The sequence below is a fragment of the Lygodium microphyllum genome, chromosome 9, assembly GCF_053477565.2.
Source record: "Lygodium microphyllum isolate KBCC chromosome 9, Lygodium_microphyllum_v1.1.10, whole genome shotgun sequence".
Taxonomy (NCBI): domain Eukaryota; kingdom Viridiplantae; phylum Streptophyta; class Polypodiopsida; order Schizaeales; family Lygodiaceae; genus Lygodium; species Lygodium microphyllum.
The window spans coordinates 67,529,684-67,539,145 of NC_141143.1; the positions used below are offsets into that span (position 1 = coordinate 67,529,684).

Sequence of the window (9,462 nt, forward strand, 5' to 3'; positions counted from 1 at the left end):
GAAAAGAAGATAAGATGAAAAAAGTTAGCATTTGTATCATGAATAGGGCATTAGAATACAATAATGGTAGGGGCATTGAACTAGAGCATCAGATTCAGTCCAACATGGAGATCTGGTGGGTTGGTGCAACCCAAGTACCACTTGAAAATCATCAAACTTTGAAATTATTCTCTCACACAAGTATAAATAATATCATTAAGTTTCAAAGTAGTGAAGAAATGCTAGTAGATAGTGGGGTTGTAATTTCAATGTAGAATGGCATATGAGCCCTAACTTAAAAACTATCAAATGCATGCTTGGTATATGTAATGGAGTAAATGCAAAATATCATTATATTTACTATATGGAAACTATGGGATCCAAATATTGGATCGGTTTGCATCTTACAAGACAAGTCCTAATAAGAGAATTGGTAGAAATCTGAAAGTAAAGAAGAATATCGGATTCCCATTCTTTCGATTTCTCTTACAAATGTTCATATTTGTAAATTGCATGCAAAGGTTAGAATAATGGACAAGCTTCTTAGGTTGCATCTTGATTATGCATACGTTCCCCTTCGTCTTCAAAAACTAGAGGAAGAAAAAGACTTAATTTGAAATGTATACCTTGACTACAAAAATAGCACCAACACAATAATAAATGGACGTAAACCAATAGTGAATATTGGACAAAATGTACACCACTTTTTAGTATACTGAGAACCACCTTCTAGTGGCACTTACCACTTTTAAGTGGTCTTGACCATTTTTTACTGGATCCCTTAGTGGTGGGTGCCACTTCTTAGTTGAATGTTACTACTTTTGGTTGCGTGTGATCACTTTTTAGTGGTTAAAGTCCAGCTTATAGTTGTGAGACACAACTTTTAAGGGTTATCAAAGATTAAACATCACCACCTAGGAGTGGTTCTTCATGTTAGACCATGGCATTTTACCATTGTTGAGTTGTACAAAACCACTAAAAAGTGGTACTTTGTGTTGTAACAAATCAAAATTTGGATTTGTACATACATATTCTAAATTCTTAACACCTTAGCATAGTCATCATGTATTGTCACCACTTAGAAGGTATGTACAATAAAGTATGTACAATGCACAATGATACTTTATGTGGTAGCAAGAAAAATCTATATTTGTGCATACATCTACTCTATAGTCTTGACACCGTAATATAGTCATTGTATATTTTCACCACTTAAAAAGTATGTATAATGCATCATGAAAGTCTATGTGGTAATAGGGAAAATTATACATTTGTACATACCTACTCTATAGTCTTAGCATCTTACTATATTTACCTCTTCTATAGTCTTTGATAGAATTGATTGGTGTTGAGAATTCTACACAAAATGACAAAATTGTCTAATAATATAAGTATGCATGCAAATAGAGGCCAAATCGAATCCAAATAAAAAATTTGATGATGCCAAGCTGTTACAAGCTCACCCATTCTATTTGTCAACCTTTGAAAGCTTGTCAAATAATTTGAGAAAATCAAGTAGAGTGTATTGAGGACTTCACCCAAGATGTTGAAGCCCATTCTGATACTCAAAGCTAATGCTCTTCTTATAATTTTGTGCATGATTATCTTATGCTTCAAGTGGGGATTTGAAAAAGCCTAGTGCTTAATGGTCTAGAGGTCTCCAAATGATTTGAAAGTATACATGTCAAACAAGTTGAGGTTGTTTTTAATCTAGTGATATCAAAGGCATACTTTGCCAAGTGGCTCCTTATTAGATTGCAAATGGACTCTTGTATCCTATTTGTCCATACACTGTGCAGTGGTGAGAGCAAATTTTAAAGCTAGGATTTAAGTGCAAAATGACCTCAAGACCCGTAAAAGATACATTTTTGGTGCAAAATGAAATGGTTGGAGATCAAGGAGCTAGAGTTTTCCTAGATGCATTTTGATGCCAGGGAATCTAACGCAAGTGTCCGTTCACAATCGGTCGAGTCCATTTGAACCCCCATTTAATGGCCACAAAGTTTGGCGTTATGAAGCAGCTACTGAATCCAGAAGTTGGAAAGCATGTGATACAGAGTCCAGGGTGATAGATTTCTACACCAGAAAGCTGCCCATCTAGTTAGATCAGAATTCCAAGGTCGTTTTCCCCCTCAATCAGAAATAAACTAGATAATTTAAAGCTTATAGTTAAGCTTGATTAGTAAGAGGCTAACTAATAAGAAATCAAACGACATAGGAGGGGGGGACATTTGTTTCGGCACCTCCTCCATCCCCCCAAAAATGGTAATTTCGGACCTGTCATGATTCTCTCATTGCTCCTAGGCATTGGATCTACAAATTTTTTGCTCTCCATTGCTCCAACCTGCATGAAAAATGCTATAGTATTCAACAATATTAATTTTTAGTCTTTCTCTCTCCTCTTTCTCTCTCGCCATAAACGTGGTTCATATGGGCTGAGAAAATGAGGGAAAATGGGTGCCGATTCATGATGGAATGTGAGGGATAGATCAAGAAAGCACTGAGGAAGTGTCAGTGGCTTCCCATTCTTGAAATAGGATGGAATGCGCATGCAGCTTTATGTGTAATTGGGCTTCCTCTTGGTTTTATGATGCATATTGGTTTCCTATGGTTGAAATTGGTTTCTAGTATTTGAAGATGGTTCATTCTATCATAAATATCAACATGAATAACAAGTCTTAATCATTTATACATGTTATCCAAAACACGCAAATGTGCGATTTTATGTTAAATCGTTAATTTTATAAGTTCTGTCATGGTAGATTATATTCCCATAGAGGAAAATTGAGAGTAATAATGAATCTCGGTATTCTTAAGTATTTCATATCAAAAAATACAAAAAAAAACTAGAATTTTAATTACAAATAATTGTGGAAACTAGAAAAAATTTAATTGCAAATAATTGTGTCCTCATCTCTTCTTCTATTTTCTTCCATAAGAGCTTCTTGATTATGAACCTTAGTCAAATAAGCATAGGCTAAAAATGAAGCCATTGGTGCACTCCATCCCGTTCTCCCTCGTATATTCTGACTTGCATCAGCCAATTTAGACTTTGTTGTTTTTCCTTTTTCCATACAATCCAATGTCTACATCCAAATGCGAGATTTTACTTCAGCCATACCTCCATATCGAGCTTCTTCAGTCCTTTCAATTCTCAACCCATATGTGGTTGCATCTATGGCAACAAATGCTATCCTTGTTGCCATCTCTTTCAACCTCTTCTGCATGCCACCATTTCCAAAATTTGGCTCTATTGGAAGATCAGTTTTTGTTCCATGTATTTTGCCATCTTTCCAAAAGACTAACCTTTTCGTTTCCGCTTCATGGTAGACTATATAGTCTCGCTTTTTATGCTCTAAACTGTCACACCAAATGCATCTCCTCTTGTATCCTTCTTTGTACGGTCTTTGGGTTGTTGCCCGGCCCTTCTCTTCTACCTTAACATCCAACTTTTTGACATTTGCATTGATTTCTATCAAATTTAGTCTCAAACCATGCATGCCTTTGATTAATTTATCCAGAGCATCACCTTTGAGGACTAGACCAACAAGTATAGCCGGTTGTTCTACCATAGCCACAAGTGCCTTGACTGCAATTTCAGCCCCCTTCTGAGCACTGGCAGGTGTGGTGTATGTACCCCATCTTAATTTCATTCACTCTCTCTTTACCAACATATGCACTGCCTCAGTTATATTAGCCCAATCTGATTTCAATCCCATTTTAGAATATACATCTTCTAAACGATCAGTTAGCTTCTCTTGCAAGATAGGATTTTCAGCCCTAAAAAACAAATTAATTTTTTGACTCTCCAATGATTGCTACTCATCGGTATCCAACACTACACATACCGACTTTCAAATCCACAGAGCAAAGCTATAGCAGCCAACCCTTTCTTGGGCTTTTCAATCCAATCTGTAAATATCTTTTTAGTTACCAATCCTACATCTTCCAAGAAAAACTCTTCTCTCAAAGCTTTCTTAAAAGCTGCCCACTCAACATCTCTTCTATGTAACTCATCAAACCAATCATGCAATGCATGTATGGCCAAACGGAAGAAATACTGACTCCATGCATACTGCGGTACCCCATAAAACAACATATTTTCTTCATACAACCGGATGAAGGCCGAAACATTTTGACCCTTAAATTGCTTCAATTCTTGTCCCACTGCTTGCAATGCATTCATAGCTAATGAATCAATTCTTTTTGCTTCTTGCTGAGGTTGCATCTGCTGTTGTAACAACAATTATTGTTGTTGTTGTTGCTGCAACAAAGCAATCATCTGTTGTAAAGCATCATCACTACTTGAACCTGCAAAATCCCCCATCTTAACACACATGTTGTCGACTTTCATATTGGGTTCACCCCAATGTCGAAGTGTTTGGGGTCGAAAGTCTACCATGGGGGTAAGAGACATTAGGGTAAAGGGAGATTCAGGGAGAGGAGTAGACAAAAGAGAAGGGATTCAAAGAAATAGAAGATGTAGAAGAATACTCATAGAGGTGAAGCCTGTCAATTTATTTTTGCATCCTGAGAAGATAAATCCCTTGTAGACTAAAAATGTGCATCAAACAGTAGCTTCTTCTCTATTGCCTAGACCGCCAATCTGATGCTTTCGTCAGCTCCAAAAGGGGGGTAAAATAATATGACACCTAGTCAAAAGTCTCTGAGATCACTCCTTCTTCTCCAAGTTTTCGGAGTGATGTTGTTGCCTATAAACTGTGATCGCGAGTCGCGTGATTTCGCTAATACTTCTTTTTGCATAAAATTCCCCAAAAATGACTCAAAGCCACTTGCTTTTTTAAAAAAAACATGTCATCCTGTTCTAAAATCCCCCAAAAACCTATGCAAGACTGTGCCCAATGCATGATTGTGATTAGCTCAAACAAAGGTCACACAGTCAATATAGACTGAAAATCCATTGTAGACTAAAAATGTGTATCAAACAGTAGCTTCTTCTCTGTTGCCTAGACTGCCAATCTGATGCTTCTGTTGGCTCCGAAAGGGGGGTAAATTAACATGACACCTAGTCAAAATTCTCCAAGATCACTCCTTCTCCCAGTTTTCGAAGTGATGTTTGCTGCCTATAAACTGTGATCGCGAGTTGTGTGATTTCGCCAATACTTCTTGTTGCATAAAATCCCCCAAAAATGGCTCAAAGCCACTTGCTTTTTTTAAAAACATGTCATCTTATTCTAGAAGTTGTCTACAACATTTGGATATTTACAAGAAATAATATCCAAAATATCAAAAATAGGCTAAACTTGTCCAAAAATCTAGTATTTTTGAACCATCCACACAACAAACACTGATACTAGTGACTAATATAGCATTGACTCTCTAGATCAATAAGAAAGCCGAATGCTGATATACTCTAGAGTTTTCACACTGTGTCCGCGTAGTGGCACGATGTCATGTTCTTTCAATAAATCGGTTCATAGTGTATATATGCTCTTGGCCGCGAGGCCGTGGGTTTGTTTGGGTGAGTATAGGAGGCTCGGCTAGAGCCTTAGTGCCAGTGTTGGGCCCATTTTGGGTCCCGACAAGTGGTTGGCTTGTCTCTTTTGCAACTATCTAATGCTTTATGCCTTGGAAGAGAGCTACCATGTTTGCTTGGAGGTTAATAGATGTCAAAATTTCTCCCAATAAAATTCATGTAGGGGAATTTAATCACAAGTCAAAGAATACTAGCTCTCTGCTTATAGCCATTAGTATGCATGTTGTTAGAACTTGGCTCAGATGTGTAAAGCTAGAAACAAAACTAGTAAATAAGATGTTTCAAGCTTTGTAATCTAGACTTTTGTTTTTCAAAGGGTTTAAAATGTCCTTCATCAAAACATGGCATTATCAACATGTAGATTTTCTTGCTTTCTCATAAGGCATGCTATAGGATCGGTAGGGGGATCTAGCTTGTATTCTATCATAGTCACCCATCGATTTGTAAAAAATTTCAAGGGTTTCATCCTTTCCCTTATCAACCATCACTTTGTGACTTTTTTTTTCTAGTTTTTAAGGGTTTCATTCTTTCTAAATTATCAAATGATTACGAGAGAGACCTATGCAAGACTGTGCCCAATGCATGATGTGTGCTCTACAGTTAATAACATGCATATGGCAAAGGAGCTAAGAGAACAACACTTCCACTATTGTGTGCACCGGATTAACAATTATAGCGTGTTTTCTTTTTCATGTTTCTTCTTCTTCTTTTTCTTTGTTTCTTCCTTTTTGAGGGGATTGATTGAGCCATGTATTGTCCTACTGTTGATGCAAAAATTGTGATTAGCTCAAACAAAGGTCACGTAGTTATTACATTTATAGGTTGTACAAATAGTAACTAGCCATATAGTGTTGCACTAAAAAATCCATGGATATTCTTGATTAGCATGGCAACGATGTCATAATGACATACATGGGACTTTATCTACAATTTATTATGCATAATAAGTGATTCATCTAATAAACTTCTCCAAGTGGACATGTGATCATAAGAAAAAATGTCCTACTTTTCAACCAATCAATTCTTGGAATATAAAAAATACATGATAAATTTACAACTTGGAATATGTCGTCAATATATATCAAACAATATAGTTTGAAATGCACATTTATTGTGCTTTGTAGTTGTCAATGTTAAAATTCCATCGCAAGTACTTTAGGATCAATTATGATGTGATATATTTAAAATATTACCCATCACATCAAAGTGTGTATTACAAATTCAACTCATATGTAAAAAGAATGCATATTCATTTCTAACAAAATATTAACTTCTACGCAAAGAAATGTGCATTCTATTATTAATCTTTGTTCAGAGTTTTAACTAGTTTTTTGTTTCGAAATTATTGTAATATGGGAAAAAATGAACACACATGTGCATGCATATGTATACACACACATCTATTTTTCTTTATCTTATTAATAACATATAGACACACACACACACACACACACACACACACACACACACACACACACACACACACACACACACACACACACACACACACACACACACACACACACACACACACACACACACACACACACACACACACACACACACATGTACACTTATAAAATTGTAAATATAAATATAAATATATGCACATCAAGTTTTGATCACAATAAAGAAATATAGTAACACATTCATATTTTATAGCTATAGCATACACATTAATACACCCCCACCCTCTCTCTCTCTCTCTCTCTCTCTCTCTCTCTCTCCTTATACATAAAGATAATTCTATTTTGAGTATTCTTTATTTTCAAGAATTCAAAGAAACAAGTAATAAGCAAAACCTTGTCATAAGGCATGCCCATACTCTATGATACTTAAATAATAATAATAAATAAAAAGCACGACTTCTAAATAATATTTTTGAAATTTCAAAACAAGTATAGCAAGCAAGTTTACCATTATGAGCTCGTCAACAAAAATCAAGAAAAGTGGCAATTTAAAAAGAAACCTCTTGTAATGGAAGAGGAATAGGAGGAGATAGAAACAACAATCCTACGAACATTCTACTATCAATGTGGCAGATTTAATCACACAATCATGAAAATTCTCCACCTTAGGCAAAATTCTTCAACCCCTAGGATAACCAAATGCTATACCTCCCCTAGAAGGGGGTATGCCAAAAAAGCCATATTGACTTTTTACTTTGCAACCTTTGCCATAATAGTAGGACCAACAAGCCAATGAGTACTCCGATTGCATTTGATCACTTAAATAAGCTAATGTTTAACTAATTACCTACTTATGTAAGACTAGTTTGTCTCTAAAGCTAGAAAAATGTGAATCATACATAATAAAGAGGATTCACTTGAGCCTACCTAGAGCAAAAGGCATCGCAACCTTCATCTAGGAGAGTCCCATTCGACCAAAAGAGAACCATGCAAGAAAACCCCTCAAACTTGTCAACCAAGTGCTCTAGCTAGCAAGGTTGTTAGCGACCTGGTGCAGGCATTGAAAGACTCCTTGAGGGAAGGCAAGAAACCAAAGTGTCAGGGCAGGACCTCGTAAGAAACCCAAGAAGGAGAACCAACTTGGAGAAGTGCACAATCCCACAAGAAGAAGGCAAAAAAGGTAATACCAAACAAGGCAAATAGTTCTAGGTGGTACCATTAGCAAAAGTCCATAGGGCCAAGGTTGGTCTAGAAAAGGTTTTCTCAAGGATTCTACAAAGGCAAGGCTTGGCTACCTAAGGAGGACTACAGAGTTCAACTTGTACTTGCTAAAATGCCTATCGAGCTAGAGCCGAGAAATAGAAAGCACCAATTGAACCAAAAGGCAAGGAGCAATCTATTTGGCAAGTGAAAATCATGAGACCAATAACCATTCCAAAGAAGGTGCCTATTCAAAGCAAGGTAACCAAGAGGTAGGTTGTGGCTTAGATGCCCATACAACCAACTCCAAATGCTACCAACATAGATCAATTTCCTCAAAATCCAAAGAGAGATGTGGGAGTCCAATGAATTTGTGGGATCCAAAATACAAAGAAACGCAATAGAAGCCTACCCTTCGAAGGCCATACAGTACAACAAAGGCCATGACACCAAAACCTTGTAAGCCGAGCCTCGAGGGCTTCGTAACAAGTAACAGCCACGAATGCTCCGCAATAAAAAAATCCACAGTCACGAATGCCAAAGTCGACTGTGTATAGCATCGTTTAGTCGAATTGGATAAGGGTCCGGCAAAAAAGGAACAGAGCAGTCGGACGTCCGTACACGTAAAGCAAATAAGATAGCTTCAAAGGGGTGCGCGCGAGGTGGTTTGAAGAAGAAGCAACAAATAGTGGACGAACACAGTTCGATTCCTGACGCGGTTGGCGCTCATCTCTTCAAAAGGGGCAGCACAGACCACATCCACAAACAGAGAATCGTACGTGCAATGTACAAGCGGCGCCCGACCAGCTGGCTCCAGTGAGTTTCGAACTCACGACCTTCTGCGTGTAAAGCAGACGTGATAACCACTACACCATGGAACCGTTGTGGCCATTAGCATGATTATTCTATTTACAATCTTGGGAAAATTTTGACCTATAGCGTGGCCTTTTCCAGAAAGCCACGCACCAAACAATGATAGATGTAGTTCCCGTCTCACCTCCTCATCGAATTCGCAGCTAATCAACGTCTACGCTCGCATTACATCAAGAGAGGCACCCAGAATATAGAGGCACAAAGAACCCTTAGGGCCGTCTCACAATCATCCCGATGGCAAGTGCGAACATGGGCATATTTCCTCCTATGTATCAAACACGACACACAAGGCTTGACAAAAGTTTCCGCGTGTGAAAATAATTTCGAACGGCCTACAACCCTCGCCCGCCCAACTCAGGAGAGAGGCCCGCAGGGTTTGACGACTTCTTTTGTTTTGTAAATGCTCACCACTCTGAGTCTGCGTGAATCCAGGCCTCTGCCGGCCATCTTTTTGGGGAGAAAGTCTCTCATGGTACTATGGGATAGGGATGAAGTGCATGGATC

At 37.7% G+C, this 9,462-nt stretch overlaps 1 non-coding gene across 1 annotated transcript; it reads right to left on the reverse strand.

Annotated features, from left to right (window-relative positions):
• Positions 1-8,893: 8,893 nt before the first annotated feature.
• Positions 8,894-8,966, reverse strand: TRNAV-UAC (transfer RNA valine (anticodon UAC)). Its single transcript has one exon. It is a non-coding gene; the product is annotated as a tRNA-Val (tRNA).
• Positions 8,967-9,462: the final 496 nt, after the last annotated feature.